We start from the raw sequence: 22,095 nt of genomic DNA, 5'->3' as shown, positions 1-22,095 counted from the left end.
GAGGAGGGAGTGAGTGTCTGGGGTTGAGGGAGTTGGGAACAGAGGCGTGGATTTTGATATGCCATCTATGGAGAGGAGCAGGGACTCTGAGGCCAGTTTAGACACCTGAAGGAGGACAGAGAGGCAAAGAAGTCAGACCTGGGACTATGCTCATGCCTAGGGGTTGGGGAGGATGACTGGGTAGGGTTAATTTTAAATTCCCACTGGATCCGCTTCTGTGACTTTAACCCTTTTTCGTTATTATAATGCCCTGCCTCAGGGAGATAACCTGAGCCACCCACCTGTGAAGGACTGTAAGGAAGGGAAACTAACACATTCCCCTGCCATGCTGGGGACAGCTGCAAAAATCAAATAGTCTTTTTGCTTTGTTTCTTCACCTCCCCCCACCTCTTATCCATAAAAGAACCTGGCAACCGGGCCCTGACACGATGGTTATTTTGAGGTGCTAGCCTGCCATCTTCTTAGTCAGGTGATTCCTAAATAAAGTCCCTCCCTGACCCTAACACCTCGTCTCAGATTCATTGACTTATCTTGTGGCGAGCCGAGAGAGCCTGGACTCAGTAACAGGAGGAGGAAGTAGAGGTGGGTCCAGAACTGGATGGAGAGTTCTGATCAGAATGACCGGTGTGGCGGCCCCACCCTGAAAGGATGAGGGTGTCAAGAAATCAGAGTGGGCGCTGTACCATATTCCATCTTTAATAAAGTATTTATCTAATGGTACTCATGAAAAGTGCTTGTGCTCAACACTGCAGGGGGATAAGAAACATGTGCCCACAGCTCCCTGCTTATGCAGAGCCAGAGAAATCAAGGACAGTGGAGCCGAGGGGAAAAGCCACTGCTCTGCCTACCAGACACACTAGCGACTCTGCAGGTCCTGCTGTGTGCCTCCTGCTCCTGCCTGATCACCAGACCTGTGGCCCTGCTTCCCCAGGTAAGCACTCACCTGTTGGATAAGAATCCCAGAACACCTTTCATGGATGTTCATGGAATTCCAGTTGTAGCACAACCGTAGCTTCAGCTTTTCCAACACCAGCTTCCCGTTCCTGAATTTCCTACTCCTGAATCCAGGCCTAGGTGCCCCAGGTCAACATTTACCACAATTGGCTACACAGTCGATTTTATTGGACCAGCACCTGTGCGCCTAGGAGCCAGGGCACTCAACCGCCAGAGGAGTCTGGGTTTTGTACCCAGCATCCAGCTTTCAATTATTGCAACACTAGGAGTGAATGATTTATTTTTCTCCTGCTCCACAAAGAGGGATATTATTTGAAGATAAAAGAGAACAAACAACTTTACTTCTTTCTTAACTTTATTGATCAAATCTCACTTTATTCTGTTTGGGGGAAAACCCAGTAGAATTACTGACCAGCAAGCCCTGGACCGGCAATGGCAAATTCCACAAGGGGCCAATAGCACCATCTAGTGGTTGAAAAGGATTTCTCGGTAGATAGCCTACATTATTGCCTCATTGATCGCAACCTTCGGTTTGGTTTTATTAAAGTTGCAGATGTCTTTATTCAAAGCATCACATTGTTCTAACTAGTTTGATATGAAAAAGTCAGATCTCCTCCTCCCCCTTATCCCAGAAGCTACCATCTTTCCTCTTTTTTGGTTATCTTTTCCCCGTGGTTTTACCCCTGTGTAAGTGCTGCCTGCGTGCTCAGTTGCTAAGTCATGTCTGACTCCTTGGGACCCCATGAACTGTAGCCCACCAGGCTTTTCTGTCCATGGGGTTTTCCAGGCAAGAATACTGGAGTGGGCTGCCGTTTCCTTTTCCAGGGGATCTTCCCAATCCAGGGATGGAACCCAAATCTCCCGTTTGGCAGGCGGATTCTTTACCACTGAGCCACTTGGAAAACCTAAGTGCTTCGTCTGTAGTAATACTTAGATGCTTCGCTCTGAGAGACTACCACTGGAGATGGAACTTTTGAATAGCTCTCTCCTCCCCATCCCTACCACCTGTGCACACTCTTCCCATCTTCCATGCTCCCAATAGGTATTTTTTCAATAAATATTCAGGTTCAATGTTATCATGACTATACAATTCTACTCATAGCTGATCCATGCAGTAAATCAGATTACTTTTTATTTTCTGCACAACCTTTTGTTGGCATCACTAATTTTCTTGGTTTTCTTTGCTCTCATCATCAATATCAAGAAAATGTCTTCACCTACAACTTCAGTCTCTTCTCAAAATGTCCAGTTATGTGAAGTGAAGTGAAAGTCAGTCATGTCTGATTCTTTGGGACCTGGGGGACTGTAGCACACCAGGCTCCTCTGTCCATGGAATTCTCCAGGCAAGAATACTGGAGTGGGTTGCCATTTCCTCTTCCAAGGGATCTTCTCAATCCAGAGATCTAACCCAAGTCTCCTGCATTGCAGGCAGATTTTTTACCATCTGAGTCACTCTGTCTCTTGGAGAGATCTCGCCAGGAGCCGTCCACGCCCTTTGGTCCGGATGGGTTACTTACTCTCTGCTGGAGCACAGTTGGCCCCTGGCATCTCTTTTCCCTCAACCCCTCACCCTCCCACTGCCCCCACCCCCGACTGCATCCCCTGTTTCCTGTGTCTCCTGCATTTTTCTTTCTTGGTTCATGCTTCCACTTTGGAGGGACACATTCTGCAGCTGTTTCTTGGGAAGGAGAGCATTCAAATTGAATTTTTTGAGACTTTGCTTATGTGAAAATGACTCTGCTCTACTTGATTGACAGCTTGACTACATATAGGACTCTAGATTAGAGATCGTTTTCCTTCAGAACATTTCACAGATGTCTTGGTTTTCTTTCACCTTTCCATCGTCTTGTTGAGGTGTCCACAGCAGGATTCACGCCTGGACCTTTCACCCGTCCTCTCTTTCCTTTCTGAAAACAAGCGAGACCCTCCCTTTGTCTGTGGTGTTCTGAAATTTCAGAGAAATGGGGCCTGGTTGGTGGAGAAATATTTATACCTGTTGTGCTAGACACGAAGCAGCTCTTTTCTTTTTTAAGTTTTTGGCTGTTCTTCCTGGCATGTGGGATCTTGGTTCGCTCAGAACGGATCAAACCAGCGCCCCCTGCGTTGAAAGCATAGGCTTAACCCCTGGGTCACCGGGGATGTCCCCACGAGGCAGTTCTTTTCATCATCGCCTTGCATTCTGGGAAATGTTCTGGCCACATTTCTTTGACGGTTTCCTTCTTCCTGGTCCATTCCCTCACTCTGAAATTCCTCTCACTTAGAATCTGAAGCTCAGAAAACCCTCATTTCTTTATCTTTTCTCTCCCAATTTCATCTTTCTGTGTTTTCGTCTATGCTCCTGTAGATTTCCTCAACATTTTCTTTCACACTTTCTTCTGAGATTTTTGGTTTTGCTTTCCTATTTTTAATTTCTGAGAACCCCCGTCTCTGATTCTAAGTCTCACTATTTTGGCAGCGTCCTTTCATTTGCGGTTTCTTCTCCCTGTGTAGTCTCCGTTTCCTCCAAGATGCTTCGTCATGGCTATTTGTTTTATCTTCATGTCTATTTGTTTTCGCTCCTCAGACACCTGGTAACCTGGGCCCCGAGAATGGGGTCTGACAGCTCTCAAGCTCTCTGGAGGATGCTCTGTCTGGACCATTTCAGTGCAGGACCCTCTGTTAGTACTTTTTCCTTTCGGAGATATTCAGGTTCCTCAGGACCAACTCTCTCAGTCTCTGGTTTGGAAGGTCAAGTCCTGAGTGCTGGTGTCTGGAATCAAGTTGGGGACTAGATCTGGGGGCTTTGATAGCTGGGTGTGTTTACTTAGCTTTGCTTTTCTCAGATGTTAAAGCCCATCCCAATTGGTGTCATGTCAAGCCCTCTCCACCCAGAGGCACTTTGCTTTATCCTAGAGAATAAACCTCCAGTCTTGTGCCAGGGAAGCCGGGAGAGACTTCTTGCCTGGGGCCAAGTCAGGGAGAGGATCCTTCTTAAGCAGACTCAATCGATCCTCCTCCTTCTAGCTGCCTGTTCACCCTTCACCTCCAGTGGTGGACTGCGCTACACTTTTTTGAATTCTGATGTTATAATTGTGCTGGTCCTGGTTTCTTCCTGTCCAAGCATAGAATGAGTCAGTTTTCTAGTTTTCAAAAATATTGCTGCTATTGTCTCCTCTCTGGTTCTTTTTACTTTTGATGGCTAACAACTGTTGAAGAACTGTTATTGGATTAGGATTTCAGATGAGAGTACAAGCAGAAGCATTTCTTTAAATCACTCTCTTTAACTCAAGTCATTCATTCATTTTTAATCATCCATCCTGCAGACATTGGTTGACCCCTTGCTCTGCAGCAGATACTGTGCCAGGTTCTGAATGTGCAGGAATGAATAAGATCATAGCCCCTGCCCAGAGCGATGTCTCCCCTTGTGGTAGCAGATACATAAATAGTGATGCAAGTTTATAGAGAAAGGATACACAGCTAATGGTGATGCTCAGGTGTCTCCATGGGTGTAAAGTCGGCTGTCTTCCAAGAGACCCCAGAAAGTGACATCACTTACTAAGTGGTCCCCAACCTTTTGGGCACCAGAGACTGCTTTTATGGAAGATAATTTTCCCACAGACTGCAGAGGGAGGATGGTTTGGGGATGATTTAAGTGGGTTATATTTATTATGCACTTCATTTCTATTCATATTGCGCCAGCTCCACCTCAGATAATCAGGCATTCGATCCCGGAGGTTGGAGATCCTGACTGAGAGCATTTGCCAAGACCCCCACTGCAAGTTCAGTCACCTGATTTTTGAGCACAACCATCTCCCCAAGAACACTGGTTCAGGTCTGACTTCCTAATGTCAACTAACGCATTAATTTGCTGTGACCACTCTGTGCTGGGAGGTAGAATTCACATCAAGTCAACACATCTCTCCCTACACACGGGAAGCCAGAAGGGAGGCCAGCTCGTGATGGGAACCTTGCTAGGTGAGCCTGGAATCCAGCAAAGGGCATGAATTGTAGATCAACTAGGTGATTATTGGTCTTGGCTGTTGAACAAGAAGCAGGTCATGGTCAATGGACTGGAATGTGGGAGTCTATTGAATGAGCTTGCCCTTCCCTAGAAGGTGCATGTGTGACAGTGCACCTGGGGATGTTCTTTCATTCACATCCATCGGCTCGCTCTTTGCATGAAGATTTTTCTCGAGGAGTTCAAATTCTCCCTGTACTCCTCCTCTCTCTGGCCGCAGCTGCTCAAACCCTCCCCAGATACCCTGGCCGCATGAGATTGTACTGAGCCAGGGAACCTCGTCCTTTGCTAGATGACAGGCTCTGAATGAGATGTCCCGAACCTCTCTGATGATGGTCACACCTTCTGTGGGATTGAAGAATCATGTAAGGTGGCTGTTGAGCTGTCACAGAAAAAGACTGCTCTGCCTCCTTTTCTAGTGACCTCAGAAAACACCCACTGGGCACTTGTTCCCAGAAAATTCACCTCCCCTTATCCACAGAGAACCTGGCCGTCATTTCGCTCTAGTGACTTTTTGTAAAAGAAGAAACCAAGCCCTGAAGCTGTTGGAGAGTGGTGGGTGGGACCTTTCTCCTCCACTGAGGATTTGCAAGTGAGGACTGGAGGGCACCTGGGGAGGGCACTCATGGCTTCTGGTGAGAGAGCCGGGGAGGAGGGGCAAGGTCAGGACGGGCTTGGGGAGGGGAGGCTTGCATAGATAGGGGTGGTGATGAGAATAGACCACATCACCTCTATTCCAGGGCAGCTGCCGTATCGAGGACGTGATTCTTAACTGGACACAGAGATGCGAGGCCAGGAACATCACTTACCTTCTTCTGTAGCTTCTTGCCCTTGTTTAAATGATCACACAAGGCCATGTTCACAAAAGTGCTTTGCAAAGGATCAGATTGAAAACAGGAGGCTACTGTGATGGTTGTTTTACAGGTAATGTGGAGACGCTTTTAAAGAGCAGAATTCATTGGGATTCTCTCTCTTTTTTTTTTTTTTCATTTTATTAAGAAAGGGCAGAAATGGTATGGACCTAACAGAAGCAGAAGATACTAAGAAGAGGTGGCAAGAATACACAGAAAAACTATACAAAAAGATCTTCATGACCCAGATCACCATGATGATGTGATCACTCACCTAGAGCCAGACATCCTGGAATGTGAAGTCAAGTAGGCCTTAGGAAGCATCACTATGAACAAAGCTAGTGGAGGTTATGGAATTCCAGTTGAGCTATTTCAAATCCTAAAAGATGATGCTGTGAAAGTGCTGCACTCAATATGCCTGCAAATTTGGAAAACTCCACAGGGGCCACAGGACTGGAAAAGGTCAGTTTTCATTCCAATCCCAAAGAAAGGCAATGTCAAAGAATGCTCAAACTACCGCACAATTGCACTCATCTCACACACTAGTCAAGTAATGCTCAAAATTCTCCAAGCCAGGCCTCAATAGTACGTGAACTGTGAATTTCCACATGTTCAAGCTGCTTTTAGAAAAGGCAGAGGAACCAGAGATCAAATTGCCATCATCTGTTGGATCATCAAAAAAGCAAGAGAGTTCCAGAAACACAACTACTTCTGCTTTATTGACTGTGCCAAAGCCTTTGACTGTGTGGATCACAACAAATTGTGGAAAATTCTTAGAGATATGGGAACACCAGACCACCTGACCTGCCTCCTGAGAAATCTGTAAGCAGATCAAGAAGCAACAGTTAGAACTGGACATGGAAAAACAGACTGGTTCAAATCAGGAAAGGAGTACATCAAGGCTGTATATTGTCACCCTGCTTATTTAACTTATATGCAGAGTACATCATGAGAAATGCTGGGCTAGAAGAAGCACAAGCTGGAATCAAGATTCCCAGGAGAAATATCAATAACCTCAAATATGCAGACGATACCACCCTTATGGCAGAAAGTGAAGAGGAACTAAAGAGCCTCTTGATGAAAGTGAAAGAGGAGAGTGAAAAAGTTGGCTTAAAACTCAACATTCAGGAAACAAAGATCATGTCATCTGGTCCCATCACTTCATGGCAAATAGATGGGGAAATGATGGAAACAGTGACAGACTTTATTTTGGGGGGCTCCAAAATCACTGCAGATGGTGACTGCAGCCATGAAATTAAAGACACTTGCTCCTTGAAAGAAAAGTTATGACCAACCTAGACAGCTTACTGAAAAGCAGAGACATTGCTTTGCCAACAAAGGTTCGTCTAGTCAAAGCTATGGTTTTTCCAGTAGTCATGTATGGATGTGAGAGTTGGACCATAAAGAAAGCTGAGTGTCAAAGAACTGATGCTTTTGAACTGTGATGTTGGAGAAGACTCTTGAGAATCTCTCAGGCTGCAAGGAGATCTAACCAGTCAATCCTAAAGGAAATCTGTCCTGAATATTCATTGGAAGAACTGATGCTGAAGCTGAAATTCCAATACTTTGGCCACCTGATGCAAAGAACTGACTCATTGGAAAAGACCCTGATGCTGGGAAAGCTTGAAGGTGGGAGGAGGAAGGGACGACAGACAATGAGATGGTTGGATGGCATCACCAAATCAATGGATATGAGTTTGAGTAAGCTCTGGGAGTTGGTGATGGAAAGGGAAGCCTGGCGTACTGCAGTCCATGGGTTTGCAAAGCGTTGGACACGACTGAGTGACTGAACTGAACTGAACTAACCATGCATCAGCATTCATGTTACACAATTGTTCCCAAGCCTAGGTCAGGCCCTATCTGTGCTCTCTGTTCACCGATGAGTACCCCAGCCACCCAGCACCTCCATTCCCACAGCCCTGAAGCCCCCCCAACCCCAGACCACCAGGGACAACGGTCTCTATTCACACTTCACAGTGTAGGGACCATGGCGTGACCTCTTCTGTGCATTCATTGGTGCAGGACTTAGAACTAAACCAGGATTCCTAGTTTCTCCTTCTATTTGATTTTAGTATTATGCATAATGATGAAATAGTAAGTGGTGTTTATACAGCACTTAGCAATAACAAGGCACTTCCACTTATAAGGTGAGTGCAATTTGTCTCTTTTTCAGATGAGGAAGCTGAGACTCCGCAAGGTTATGTAATCACCCCAATGTGACAGCCAACCTCAAACTCAGATTTTCTGATTCCAAGTTCAGTGTTTTTCCTACAACCTGAGCTCTCTGAGGCTGCACCCTGAACTTGAGGCTCTTATTCTAAGGCCCGTTTCATCCTCCTGAATACAATCCTCATGACCTGGCACCCAAAGTTGCTGTGGGGCTGAGAGACAGCAGGGACCCAGGCTGGAAGGCCAGTGCCACCTGCTTTTTGGAATCCATATTTTTGAAGGCTTCTCTGGCTGGCCAGTGGTTAGGACTCTGCGCTTTCACTGCCGAGGGCCTGGGTTCAATCCCTGGTGTGTGCATACTAAGTTGCTCAGTCATGTCCGACTCTTTGCGACCCCGTGGACTGTAGCCTGCCAGGCTCTTCTGTCTGTGGGATTCTCCAGGCAAGAATACAGGAGTGGGTTGCCATTTTCTACTCCAGGGTCAATCCCTGTTGGGGGAATTAAAATCCCACAGGCTGCATGGCACAGTCAAAAAAAACAGAAAAACAATGTTGGTGAGTGGAATCCAGGTTCTTTACATGCTGGGAGAGTTTGGGCTTCATGGTCTGTCCTGTAGGTACGACAGGTTCTGACAACCATGGACATGCGTCGTGGGTGGATCTTTGAGCAATGAGGTGCAGGGCTGGTCACCCATGGTAGGAAATGATTGTCACATCCGCCACTTTGGCCACAAAGCCATCAACTTCAAGGTCGCTGGACTGGCACCTGTGCTGCATCACTGCAGAAGTCGGCAGTTTCCAGAGCCAGGGTTTGCGTGCCTGAGGCAAGAAGCTGACCCCCATAAATGTGCGAGCCTGGGAGAAAGTGCATGCCAAGTCCTGGCTTGAGGGGCATCTGCTCCCTGGGCAGCCCTCCCCGCCTCCCCTGGGCATTCAACAAACACAGGGGTGACTGGCTGGGATCATGTGAACTCATTTGTCTTGACTTCTGATTTTATGGCCACACGTGTGAGCAACTGAGAATCTGGAACAAAATGTCCAGGACACTGGACTGAAATCCTAGGAAACCTCAGGCCAGTGTTGCTGCCACGTCGAATGAGGGGGTGCGTTGGGCCCTTCCCTCTGGGCTTCCAACAGATCTTGGAAAGACCCCTGGTCTTATGCCCACCCACATGCCCCCAACTCACCTTTGTTCTCCAGCCTCCAAGCTACTTCTCCTTCATCCACTCCCCACCTTCCAAGACCACCTGGTTATAATCCTACCCCACTCCCGCCAATAGCATCCTGCTAAGCACCACCAGCTCTTGGAGGCTCCCTCAGCTAAAAGTAAAACTCTTCTTCCATTTATTCATGATGCTTCCCACGCATTTATGCCTTATTGTGCCCGTGATGTCTTTTCCTCTATGAAGCCTTAAACTCTTGAAGGCAGGCACCATGATTTATTCATGTTGTAATTCGCCAAGTGCCTGGTACTGTGGCTTCTACAGAAAGGCCCTCAACAAGCCTTTAGTGAATGAAACAGAATTGTCAAAATTCTCCCTTTGTTCCACCCTATTTTTTTTTAATGTCCCTTGACCTGGAATTTCTCACAGGGCAGTGGGGGTGCTACCCTCTTCAAAAGGCAGTCAGTGTTTCGGAGGAAAGCTTTTCATCTCTTGCACACGGGCTTCTCAAAACCATTCCTTGGGAAGCCCGTGTGACGGTGCTCTTGCTTTTTTGTCACCTCAGTGGGATAACCTACTTCTCTTCTGGGGCAGACATGTTCGCATTGTACCATCTCTTTCACCAGACACTGGTTCTCTTCAAAGAAAAAAAAAAAAAAACCGAGGCACAAAGATGAAAGAACATCTTCCAGCAGAAGTCCCTCTGTCCTGCCCACTCAGGAGCTGGAGGCTGGTCTGAGGGACGATGTGTTTGCTTGTTGTGGAATGGCCTTTCCTGCCCTTCCTGAATCAGAGGACGCCAGCCACATCTGTAGGAGGCAGTAGCCTGGGACACAGGGAATCCCCTCCCCATTATGTGCAAGGGAGACAGCTTGCAGGTTTATTGCTGCTGTTGTTTAGTCGCTCAGCCGTGTCTGACTCTTTGAGACCCCACGGACTACAGCCTGCAAGGCTCCTCTGTCCGTGGGATTCTCCAGGCAAGAATACTGGAGTGGGTTGCCATTTCCTCCTCCAGGGGATCTTCCCAACTCAGGGATCAAACCTGGGTCTCCTACATTGAAGGCAGATTCTTTTACCCACTGAGCCACATGGGAAGCCCCTCCAAAGACCTACTGTTTATATAAGTTGCTCCCCTTGGAATATTAGTCATGAATGGAATAATATCTTTGCAATGCTCCAAATTTCTTTAAAGAAAAGGAAAAGAAAAGCCTTCCATGAGCTCTGGTCCCCCAGCTCAGGTGTGGAGGTTGGGGCTCCAGGCTGTGTTTGAGGAGTTAATTCCTGTGAGCACCAGCAAAGTGGGACCTGGGTAAAGCCAGGGAGAAAGGCCCTCTGCTCACTGTCCCAGGCTGCCGGGGCAAGGAGGACTGTGTCTGTGACCACGGAGGTGGAAGAAGCAGCAGATGGGGGAGCAGGAGCAGGACTTCCCCATGAAGGCAGGAGGAGAGACTGAGAAAACGATACATGTTGGTTCTATGGAAGATGCAATATTCCATCTGATTCACCTTCCCTATTATGAGCAAGATGCCTGGAACTGGGAGAGTCAGCAGCCCTGCCCTCCAGGTTGCCTAGCAACACCCTCTTTCTAATTCCCAGCTGGTCCCCAGGGGCTGGTCTGAATGGGGGGCAAGGGGAGAGGGGGAATGGAGGTAAAATAGCTACCTGTTCTCCAAAATAATGAGACGCTCTGGCTCCATCCTGCAAGGGACCTGACTTGCAAATGAATGAGGCACTTAAGGAACCCTTTGTTTTCCTCATTTTGAGTGGTTCTGCACTGACTGGAGAATTAGTGTTTAGCTTTGCAAGAGGTATGTGTTCGTGTTTTCAGTTATCTGGAGGCTGATTGGGAGAATGAAAGGTATCTCTGTGACTCATGCTGACCCAGGGACTCTGTGGCTCCTTGGCCTCCTGCTCTGAAATTGAAGATGAGAGCCCTGGTGCTGAATTGTGGAGGACAGAGGAGTCGGACAGGACTGAGTGACTGAACAACAACAACAGTCTGGTGAGGTGCTGAGTGGAGACCAGAGGGTGAAGGGTGCCTGTATTGACCTCCCAATACTCCACGAGTGCAGAGTGACAGTTTACTAGGGGGACCGCTTTCTGATGCTCCAGTGGTGACCAGCAGTGGAGTGAGTGAAGGCCCACAAAGACCACCAGGGCAGGGGGAACACTGACCCCTGTGTCACACCCATAAGAGAGTATAAGACAAGATGTGTGAGCCAGAGATGACCCTCGAGGGTGGGATGGGAAGAAGGAAAGAAAGCAGACCCTGGGGTGTGCTGATTTCTGGAACAGTTACTCAATGCCAAGTGCGTGCCAAGTCTGTCACCTCCATGACCTCACTCTCTACTCTAGACTCCAGGGAGAGAAGCTAGGACCTTGTCCCCAGGTGAAAAGTTGGTGCTCTAGGGCTTCCTTCCCAGTCAGCTCTACTGTAAATCTTTGGCTACAGAGTTCTACACTGAACTGAAACTATGGTAGGTGATGATGGCCAAGGGACAGACAGATCAGCCTGAGCTGTGACCACAGAGGAGTCATGGGGCAGAAGCTTTGAAGGGCTCCTCCCCGACCCGGCAGCATCTAGCCTTCATGCGTGTGTTTGTCTGGGACACTCAGCCGCAGCACACTGGTTCCAGTACAGTTCCATAAACAGATCCCTCATAATTAGCCCTGGCGGCTCAACACCTCTGCTGTATCCTGCCCACTTACCCGCCACGCCTCCTCTTGTTGGATCCGGTTCTAAATAAACTGTGTTCTTTGAGAGCCATTGCATACAGATGAGTTGGCAGCCGGTCTGAGCTGACCCACAGACTCATAAAAACCAGCAGGGCCCTGGGCCCCTTCACCCGTGCCATCCAAACTCTTGGGACCAAAGGTGCAAGGACTCACTCACGTCAAGGACCTGGCTGCTCTCTCGGGGACCAAGGAACTGAGCTTTTGTCTCTGCATTCATGCTGGCAATCCATGAGGTAAGCGGAGAAATGCCATATTGCCCCTTTGGGGAAAGAAGAAGTTAATTCTGGTGGAAATTTAGTCTTCATTTCCCCATTTCAGATCTAGACAGGATTGTTCTCTGTTCCCAGATTATAATGGTGTGATTTTAACTCCCTCGCTTGATGCTGTGGGTCTTCTGTTTGCAAATGAATGATGAGCCATGAGCTCCATCCTGGCCGCCCTTCGTGGTTCCACAGCCCTGAGTGTCATGCCTAGCTTCACTGCCTCCTCATGGTGGTGGAGACCTGCATGGACTTGTGTCCCTGACAGCGTTAGCCCCTGCAAGGGCAGACCTCTCTCTGCCTTTGCTGTCATTTTGGCAGAGGGTAAGGTGCTAGTCCTGGAGGAGGGCATGGCAACCCACTCCAGTATTCTTGCCTGGAGAAGCCCAAGGACAGCAGAGCCTGGCAGGTTACAGTCCATAGGACTGCAAAGAGTCGGACACGACTGAAGTGCCTTAGCACACATGCACACAAAGGTGCTAGCGAGGTCCACTGTGCAAGAGGCTGAAGCCTTGTTTGAGTGGAACACGTTAGTATTAATAAGACGCTTGGCTTACCTGCACCCAAATGCCTTTCCTTCATTTGATGAAATGTTGCTTGATTCCAAGTTAAGTCATCTGGGATCCTCCAGGTTTGTTCAGTGTCAGCCGTATGGGTGCTCTGACGGTGTACGACACCTGTTCCCTGTGCTCTGCTTTCTACAAGCCTGAGAACAAGCAGATCTGCAGTCCCCTTCTCCAAACAACCATGTTGTACAGATGCTGTGCATAGCGGCTCCAAAAATATTTGTCTTTAGCAATTGGTAAGGTTTAGGAAGAACGTGTTTGCTTTTTACTGTAGCTGGGCATGCAGATGGAGCCAGGCACGGAGACGGGAAGCGCGCTGTTTTTGACAAGGACTTAACTTAGTCCACTGCCTGATGCCCTTCGGTCGTGGGCTTAGCTTGTCTTGCCTTACTCTGGCCTGTTTTTTGAAAATGTATTCTCACTAAGTTAGCTTCAGTTTTTCCAAACACGGTGAGGGGCAGGGGAGGGGTGCTTTGTGAAGTAATGAACCATTAGAAAAAAGATTTATTTTAATATGTAAGGCACGAAGATGCTTCCTGTCCCCTTCCCTATCCCTCAGTAAGGAGGACCTCAAGTCAGCTCAGGTGCGGGCTGAATCTGCAGGTCAGCACAGGGAGCGGATGACTTATAAATGGTTCTCTGAGCTTTGATGCTGTTGGTGGCTTTTTTTCTGTGTATTTTTTTTTAAATACATAAGATGCTGTAATTGCCAAGAAATGCTCTGCAGAGCTGAGAGTCAGGATTTCTCATGCATGTCTTCTTTCCTTTTCCCAGCAATTCATTTTTTTCTGTGCCAGGTTACAAATCTACCCTGGACCTTTTCACAGCTCAGTGATTTCCCAAGGAATCAGCTTTGATCACATGCTTTGCCTCTTACTTGTCCCGTGGTTTCCATGGCGTGAATGCTTCTTAATTCTTCCTCTTTGAGTTCTCCCTGGGATTGCTTATAGGGCCTGAGTTTGACCCAAATCCTACTCCTCTTGGTTCTAAAATTCAAGATGCTCATCCTATTTTCTTCTCTTCATCATTGCCCTCTGCATTACTATTAGTCTTAGACATACAGGTATTTTTTCCTCATTTGCCTTTCAACAAGCTTAGAATGAGCACCCATTGTGTTCTGGGAGCTCTGCGAAGTCCTGGGTATTATTGAATAGCCCTTGTTCTCATGGCAGTTACTGTTCAGGGCTTGGGTACATGGAGATAGACTGTTAAACTTGAGTGGGGCAAGTGCCCAATGTAGTCATGATATAATCACTGCCTGTGTGGAAGGGTAGTCCTCAACTCCCTGGGTGGGCAGGATGGGACTGGTGGGGGCAAGAGGAAGGACATTCCTGAATACGAGGTAGTATTTACAAAAACACAGAGGCATGAGAAAATGTGACATCTTCAGGGGATGTGGGGCTACTGTGGCTGGAGTGGGTGGACGGGGAGGGGAGAAGAAAGACGAGGCTGCAGGGCGAGCGCCCGTGATGAGGGACCTTGTGTACGATACCCACGAGAGCAGCACAGTCTTGAAGGCAGTGGGAAGCCACGTGAGGTCGTATTTACAACTTAGAAAAGCTGCTTTGTGTGCAAAGTGCCAGGTGAATTGGGCTGGGATAAGACAATTTCTGGAAACCAGTTGGGAAATTACTAAAAGGCAGAATGCACAAGATTTGGGGCACTCTGGCTGCGAGGATGAAGTATAGCCCTGAACATGGGAACCTGAGGGTTAGCTGGTCTCATTCTGTAAATTTCCCCAAAGTCCAAATGATGAGCAAACTTTGAGTAGAAAAAAGCATTTTCTCTATACTTACCCTCAAGCCACATGGCCTCTTGAACCCAGAGAAATAAGTTAACAGGCTTGGACCTCATGGGAGGTGGGCACTGTGTAGGCTAGGGGGCTGGCCTTTCAGGGACCCCCACCTCAGAAGTGAAATCCCTGGTCATTTGTTTTCCTCCATCACCAAAATGAGCAACTGCCTGTCTGCCGAGAAAGCACGTCTTCAGCAAAGTGAGCCTGTGTTTCCTTCTCCTTGCCCCGAGTGCCCAGCCCTAGACAGGGCATTGCTCTAGGTCTCTGCTGAGCCCCGCTGTCAACCCTTAGGAGGCAGGGCAGAAAATGTGTCCCTCCCAACTGTGGAGCAAACAGCTGAGACAATATTAGAAATAATAACAGAATCACTGAGCATTAGAGGCCTCTGTGAAGGTTCTAAAAAGATTACTCTATGCACCATTAATTGCTGCAAAGCATTCCCCACTCACACTGAGCAGATGCTGAGATGTCTTCCATGTGGGTTTTTCTATGCATGCATGCATACTAAGCCGCTTCAGTCATGTCCACCTCTGTGTGACCCTATGGACTGTGACCCGCCAGGCTCCTCTGTCCATGGGATTTCCCAGGCAAGAATACTGGAGTGGGTTGCCATGCCCTCCTCCAAGGGATCTTGCTGACCCAGGGATCAAATCCATGTCTCCTATGTCTCCTGCTTTGGGAGTCAGGTTTTTTAACCACTAGCACCACCTGGGAAGCCCTATTCCTATGAGTCAGTCTATTTTCAGGCCCATTTTGCAGGGAAGTATTGGCTTCCCTGGTAGTTCAGCTGGCAAAGAATCTGCCTGCAATGCAGGAGACCCCGGGTCGATTCCTGGGTCAGGAAGATCCCCTAGAGAAGGGATAGGCTACCTATTCCAGTATTCATGGGCTTCCCTGGTGGCTCAGATGGTAAAGAATCTGCCTGCAATGCGGGAGACCTGGATTCAATCCCTGGGTTGGGAAAATCCTCTGGAGAAGGGCATGGCAACCTACTCCAGTATTCTTGCCTGGAGGATCCCCATGGGCAGAGGTGCCTGGTGGGCCACAGTCCATGGGGTCTCAAAGAGCTGGACACAACTAAGTGACTAAGCACACAGCACAGCAAAATGATGGAGAGAAAGGGAGGATAAGTGAAGTCAGAATTCCTGAGTTTCTTTCCAACGGGCTACAGGGAACAGAATGACACTGATAAGATGATTATCCCTTGCTGGGGTCAGTGGAGGCACTGACATCTCAGGCATGGTCACTCACTCTGGGCCCTCCTGGCCATGATGCGGAAAGGACAGCATCTGAGTCCGTGTGACCCCCATCCTATCACAGCATCTGAGATGCTCAGGGCTGGTCCCACAGGCAGTGAGTCCATCTGACCCCAAGATCCACCAAACGTCCCTCCCCCTTCCACTCAACAGGCGGGTAACAGGCTGTGGAATACTGAGATCTCACAGCTCAAAATACCTGGAGGAAACAGCACACTGGACTTTAAGTGTGGACACGCTCATGTCAGAGTAGCCACCTTCAGGGGCCCCTAGGACTCCTTTTCCTGGAGATGAAGTAACTCCTGGGGTCCCCACAAGGACTCACAGTGTTTCAGCTTAGTTTCTGTGAGGCCTGAGAAGAAGACTGTGCCAGAATACACTTTGTGTTGCAAGTTCAAGCCCAGTTGAGTGAATTTCTTCGCATAGAAATTAAAGTTTGTTCAATAGTTAACTGAGGATAGTTGACTACGTTAATCAGTTGTAATGGCTCTATTTGCCACCATCACTTTCCTCCACATCAGCTCAGCCTTTTCAGAGGTGGAGGTGATGCTCAGCCTGATAAAGGCGTTAAGGAATAGATCCAAGGGACCATCCATCTACCTTCATCTCAAGGCCAATAAGATCATTAAAATTATATAGGTTGAGAAGACAAAGTACCAGGCAGTGATGACTTAGTCTAAAGCCAAAAGTAAAGAGAAAGAACCAGGGACTTCCTGGGTGATCTAGTAGTTAAGGATCTACCTTCCAGTGCAGGTGATGTGGGTTTGATCCCTGGTTGGGGAACATGCCAAGGGACAACTAAGCCTGCAAGCCACAAGACAGTCAGTACCAGGAAAAAAAAAAAAATCTAAAAAAAGAGAGAAAAGGATCAGATCTTCCCAGTCTACTCTATCTCCTGGATTATGTATGATTCACGAGTAATTCTAGCTCTGCTCCAGACAGCAAAAGTGATTTGGCTTGATCAGGTATTAATAGTTCATAATCTTCATGAATAAACAGGGAGCATATGTGGGAACTGGGAAAAAAAATGGAATAAAAGCTGCTGCTACTGCTGATAAATTGCTTCAGTCGTGTCCGACTCTGTGAGACCCCATAGACGGCAGCCAACCAGGCTCCCCGGTCCCTGGGATTCTCCAGGCAAGAACACTGGAGTGGGTTGCCATTTCCTTCTCCAGTGCATGAAAGTGAAAAGCGAAAGTGAAGTCGCTCAGTTATCTCCAACTCTTAGCGACCCCATGGACCCATCAGGCTCCGCCATCCATGGGATTTTCCAGGCAAGAGTACTGGAGTGGGTTGCCATTGCAAAAGCAAATACCTTCAAAAAAAAAAAAAGATGAAGGAAAAATTCATGGGAGACAGGTAGACCTAGAAAAGTTAACAAGAAACAAAACATAACCCAAGGTCATGGGGCTCAGAGAATTCTATTCCCTGCTGCATACGGAGGGTCCTAAGCCATCCTTGCTGGCTCTGTGATGAAAGATGTTCAGAGAATTCTCCCCATCATTGCCGATGCCTTGTCAGAATCCATGAGCAGACAATGGGAGGGAGGTCCTCATCCCTAAAAGTCCCTGGTTCTGTCTGAAGAACACAAAGAAGCCAAGAATAATGCAGACAACGGGCAAATTCAAGACCAACGATCATCTAAAGATGATCCTATCAAGGAATAGTTCCTTCTCAAAAACTCTAAAAGGATTTTGGCTGTTATATAAAACCCAACCAGTGCCATCCCATTAAAAAAAAAATCATGGGAGCTAAAATTTTTTTCTTTTGGCAGATTTTTATTTTGTAGTGGTGTGTAGTTGATTTACAATGTTGTTCATTTTAGGTGTACAGCAAAGTAATTTACTTACACACATACACATATATAACTAATTTTAAAGAGTCATCCTAAGGGTTCAAATGCTCCAGCTCACTCATGGTAGGAAAGAAGAAACTAAGGCCTAAAAGAGTCCAAGACTTTCTAGAACCCACAGGAAAAGCAGAAATCTGAATTCACCATGTAGGGCTTTAGCTTGATGACTTCCTCCCTCAAGGTAACCTGTCATTTTTTTCCTAAATTGGTCCCCCTGTGTGTGGTCTGCTCTGGTGGCCGTGTGTCTGCCCAGGCTCTAAGCTGCAGTTACCCAGACTCCTAAACACTCACAGAGGCAGGTCACCCCTTAGGCTTTAATAGAACATTCGTTTTGAGTACTCTGAAATACAAACCAGAAATTTTCATGTATTCAGAATTTTCCGATGTCCATCTGCGGCCCCTCTCTCTTTTCTAACTGCACAACCATCAATGTTTCTTGGGTCAGGTTGGGAATTTCATCTATGGGGGGCAGGGCGGTATACCAATGTGCTACTGTATCCCTAGGGGCAGATTTAAATATGCAACACAACACCACTGAAAGCAACAGGCTAAACCGTCTTTGCAGCTGGAACCAGCACCGCTCTCTCAGGTGACTACTACCCTCGGGGGAGACTCATGCTTTGCTGCCCTTGATTAAATTCTTGGGAGCTTTCTGGCTCTGTCCAGATCTGCCACGTGTCCTTGAGGGGCTTGACAGAGCTCGGAAAGTATGAAGAACTGTTGCTAGCTTCTCACAGGAAAAGAATTCTGTGCGGTGTGGCCTTTTGGAGTCCAAGTCACTGGTGAGATGCTGGGAGAGATAACAGTAATCCCAGTCTTGTGCTGGAAGGCATTCGACCAAGTCAGGGACCAGGGGATTCAGAGGCTGGCTGAGAAGGGTGGGACAGCTGATGAATCAAGCATGGAGTGGAGACAGTCAGAGATAAGTCACAGGAGTGGTCAGAGGATCCCCTAGGAAGACCTCTGGGGAATTCCACCATGTGCCCGACTTTTCCAAAGTGTGAGCACCCTGTCCCTTCCTTGCAGAAATTTCAGGCTCCTGGGAGTTCAGACAGGAAAGAACAAGGGAAGCATGAGTGGGGGCACATTCTGTCTGAAGGGGCTGGGCTTTCCCCTCCCACCCAGTCTATTTCCTGGGCTGCCCCAGTGAGGTGGGGGTGAGGGGGTCAAGGAGAGAAGACTTATCCACTGTCCCAACTGCTCCATCCCTTTTGATGGAGTAGAGAGACATCTGATGTGAAGAGCTGACTCATAGAAAAGACCCTGATGCTGCAGGAGGAGAAGGGGGTGACAGAGGATGAGATGGTTGGATAGTATCAGCAACTCAATGGACCTGAGTCTGAGCAAAGTCTGGGAGATGGTGAAGGACAGGGAAGCCTGGTGTGGTGCAGTCCACAGGACTGCAAAGAGTCAGACACGACTGAGTGACTGAACAACAGCAAAAGAGGGTACCTCTGAGAGATTCTAACTCAGAGTGCTTACCTGCACCCTTCTGAGCAACCCTTTGAGTCTAGGTTCTCACACTCCTTTGTCCTAGACCACTGGGAGTGAGAGCTGTGTGGACGCTCACCACTGTCAAGACAAGGACAAGATGAAGTCTCCTGGGGAAAGGGGCTGGCTGAGAAGTAGAAGTGTGTTGTAGGTTTGGATTTTATTTACCTTTTTATCGCACATGCCTTCCTCTGGCCTCTGAAGCTGTTTGTCGTTTTGGATTTTTACAGACAAAGATGCTTCTTTAAGGAACTTGTGAGTGGGAGTGTGGGGAGGGGAGGGAAAAGGGCCCAGGCCAGGCTTGTGCCCAGAGCGATGTGAGCAGAGAGATTCATCACTCGGCATGGAGTGGGCAAATTCCTTCCAAAGGATTTGAGTCTAGTGACAGTGAAGGGAAGCTGAGAAACAGGCTGTCATTTGAGAAGGTCGATGAGAGATGTGGGCTAAAATTGCTTTCTAACATGGAGAGGGCTGGTTTTCTCACACCTGCTGAAGGTTAGGTGACAGTAGATTCAAATCTCAGCCTGAGGATGTGGGTTAGGCATCAGGAAGAAGCTGGGTGTCCAGGTGCTGAGTGGTAGGGATGGGTTTCAGAAGGAAGTATTTCTTTACACAGACAGGAACTCACACCTGGCTCTCAGGGGAGGGGTTCGGGGGCAGAAGGCAGTCACGAGCCCCTCACTCTTGATCTCATGTTCTTGAACCAGGTAGGTGAGTCCTCCACAATCCCACTCTCTCTGGTGTTTTGAAGGTGCAGCTATCTGCTTCTAAGTTTAAGCCTGGACCAGGGAGGAACAGCCACTTCTGACCATCTCCCCTGGCTAAGTTTTTCTTCAAGCAGCCTGGGTCTACCCCATAAATGAGCCACCTCAAAGCTTCCTTCCTGTCCTAGAGCTCCCAGAGATGCTTTATCCCCTCACCAGCCCCTCACTGCCTTCTTACTGTTGCTGTTCAGTTGCTCAGTCGTGTCCTACTCTGCAACCTCATGCACTGCAGCAACCAGGCTCCCCATCCTTCACTACCTCCTGAAGTTAGTGTGCTCAAACTCATATCCATTGAGTCGGTGATGTCATCCAGCATCTCATCCTCTGTCGGCCCCTTCTCCTCCTGCCCTCAGTCTTTCTCAGCATCAGGGTCTTTTCCAGTGAGGCTGCTCTTCGCATCATCTAGCTGTTACTCTTGTTCTATTCCAAAGGCTCTGGGGCACTTCTCCCCAGGGTGCCAGCCCTGCAGACCCCACCCTTGCCTGGACCGTCGTCCCCCTCCTCAGCTCTCTGGGGATGCTGTTCTGGGAAGCAGGCCTCTTTAATCCCCTTGTCCGCCTGCTTCACTCTGGACAGAGCTTGGGCGGGAGCTGACGGTGCAGTGGGTGCTGTCTTTGCCGGCTTAGCCCTGTGGATGAGGGGACTGCAGGGACACCAACAGCCAGACCACAGACAGGCTAATTTCCAAATGCAGACACTGTAAAGGCCATGCATATTTTGCTGGGGACTAGTGTCCAGATGCTGAACCATTTCCAGGCCCGGCTGTGTTGGGGGACGGAGAGAAGGCAAGCACACACAGAAAGATGCTAGTCTTGCCTCTGCGCTGTGGACGCTCCCCAGTCCCCCACCCTGGAGTTCATGAGGGTAACCCTGGGCAGTGGGGCTGTGGCGGGTGGGGTGGGGAGGGGCCCAGGCACATCTCCACGGGTCCTGTGTAACACCTGGTCTGATGGGCAATACCTTCACTGTTGCTCATATAGAACCTTCTAGAATCCCTGATGTACTACTAGCAAAGAGACTTCCTGATTTCTTTATGTTGCCTCTTCCTGCAAGTCACGTCTACATTGAAAAATTCTTCTGTTTCTTTGAAAAATTCTGCATTATTTTATTAAAATTTTTCATTGAAATATATAGTTGATTTATAATGTTTTGTTAATTTCTGCAAAGTCTGTCAATTTCTGCAAAGTGATACAGTTACACACATATATATATGTGTGTGTGTGTGCTCAGTTACTCAGCTGTGTCTGACTATTTGGCACCTCATAGACTGTATCCCGCCAAGCTCCTTTGTCCATGGGATTTCCCAGGCAATATTACTGGAGTGAGTTGCCATTTCCTTCTTCAGGCAATCTTCCTGACAGAGGAGCCTGGCAGGCTACAGTCCATGGGGTCCCAAAGAGTCAGACACGACTTAGCAACTAAACAATAACAACATACATAAGAACATTTAAAAAGAAATATATATACATACATTTCTTTTTAAATATTCTTTTCCATTATAGTTTGTCATGGGATTTTGAATATAATATACCATAGTATATTATACTATATATATATATATAAAACATATAGTATATATACTATATATAGTATGCTATACAGTAGGGCTTTGTTGTTTTTCCAGTCTATATACAATAGCTTACATCTGCTAATTTGATTGCTTTTATTTTCAATGGTCCATATGGAGAAGATTCTTCATTGGACACCTGATGCACATCATATCACCCTTTCCATCAGAGCTCTTCTTGTGTCTAACTGAACCCTCTCTTAACTACGATTCTAACTCTTATACAGCTCATCACTCATCCACGTGGACTCTCCCAAACACTACATCATTTCATTGCTATAATGGCCCGGAAGGTAGGTGTGCTATGATTGTCATTTGACAAATGGGAAGACTGAAGCTGGGTTTGTGCCCATCCTGGAGTGGAGGTAGGCGAGGTCTCCTGGTTCTGCCTGAAGTGTCTCCGAGCAAAACCCTGGGCTGGAACCAGCAGGTGAGGTCAGCACCCCCCAGCCTGGGGAGGACCTGCACCCTCTCCTCTTGGCATTGCTACCCCCACCATCTTGGGCTTTCAGTGGCCTTCTACTCGCTGCTAATGTCAAGGTCACCCCTTGTTGCAGCAGCTTTCTCAGCCCTTATCTCCATCTATAATGACCCTGTTTATTTAGTTCTTTTTGTTATCTGTCCTGCACTCTCCACCTCCCTGAACACCAACCTTGTTGATGCTTTATCCCCACT

At 47.8% G+C, this 22,095-nt stretch overlaps 1 protein-coding gene across 2 annotated transcripts in view; it reads left to right on the top strand.

Annotated features, from left to right (window-relative positions):
- The first annotated feature begins 11,897 nt into the window (after positions 1-11,897).
- KCNJ1 (potassium inwardly-rectifying channel, subfamily J, member 1) overlaps positions 11,898-22,095 on the top strand; it is a 32,965-nt gene continuing 22,767 nt past the window's right edge. Inside the window, exons 1-2 of one of the 2 annotated variants that reach the window (XM_010844684.1) lie at positions 11,898-12,102; positions 18,103-18,380. The gene's annotated coding sequence lies outside the window, so the exon portion shown is untranslated. The remainder of the gene's footprint in view (positions 12,103-18,102; positions 18,381-22,095) is intronic. The other variant, XM_010844683.1, reaches the window with a different exon arrangement.

This window comes from Bison bison, unplaced genomic scaffold, assembly GCF_000754665.1.
Source record: "Bison bison bison isolate TAMUID 2011002044 unplaced genomic scaffold, Bison_UMD1.0 scf7180017864205, whole genome shotgun sequence".
NCBI classification, from domain to species: domain Eukaryota; kingdom Metazoa; phylum Chordata; class Mammalia; order Artiodactyla; family Bovidae; genus Bison; species Bison bison.
The sequence above is the reverse complement of the archived record's forward strand: the minus strand, read 5'-3'. Positions and strand labels throughout refer to the sequence as shown.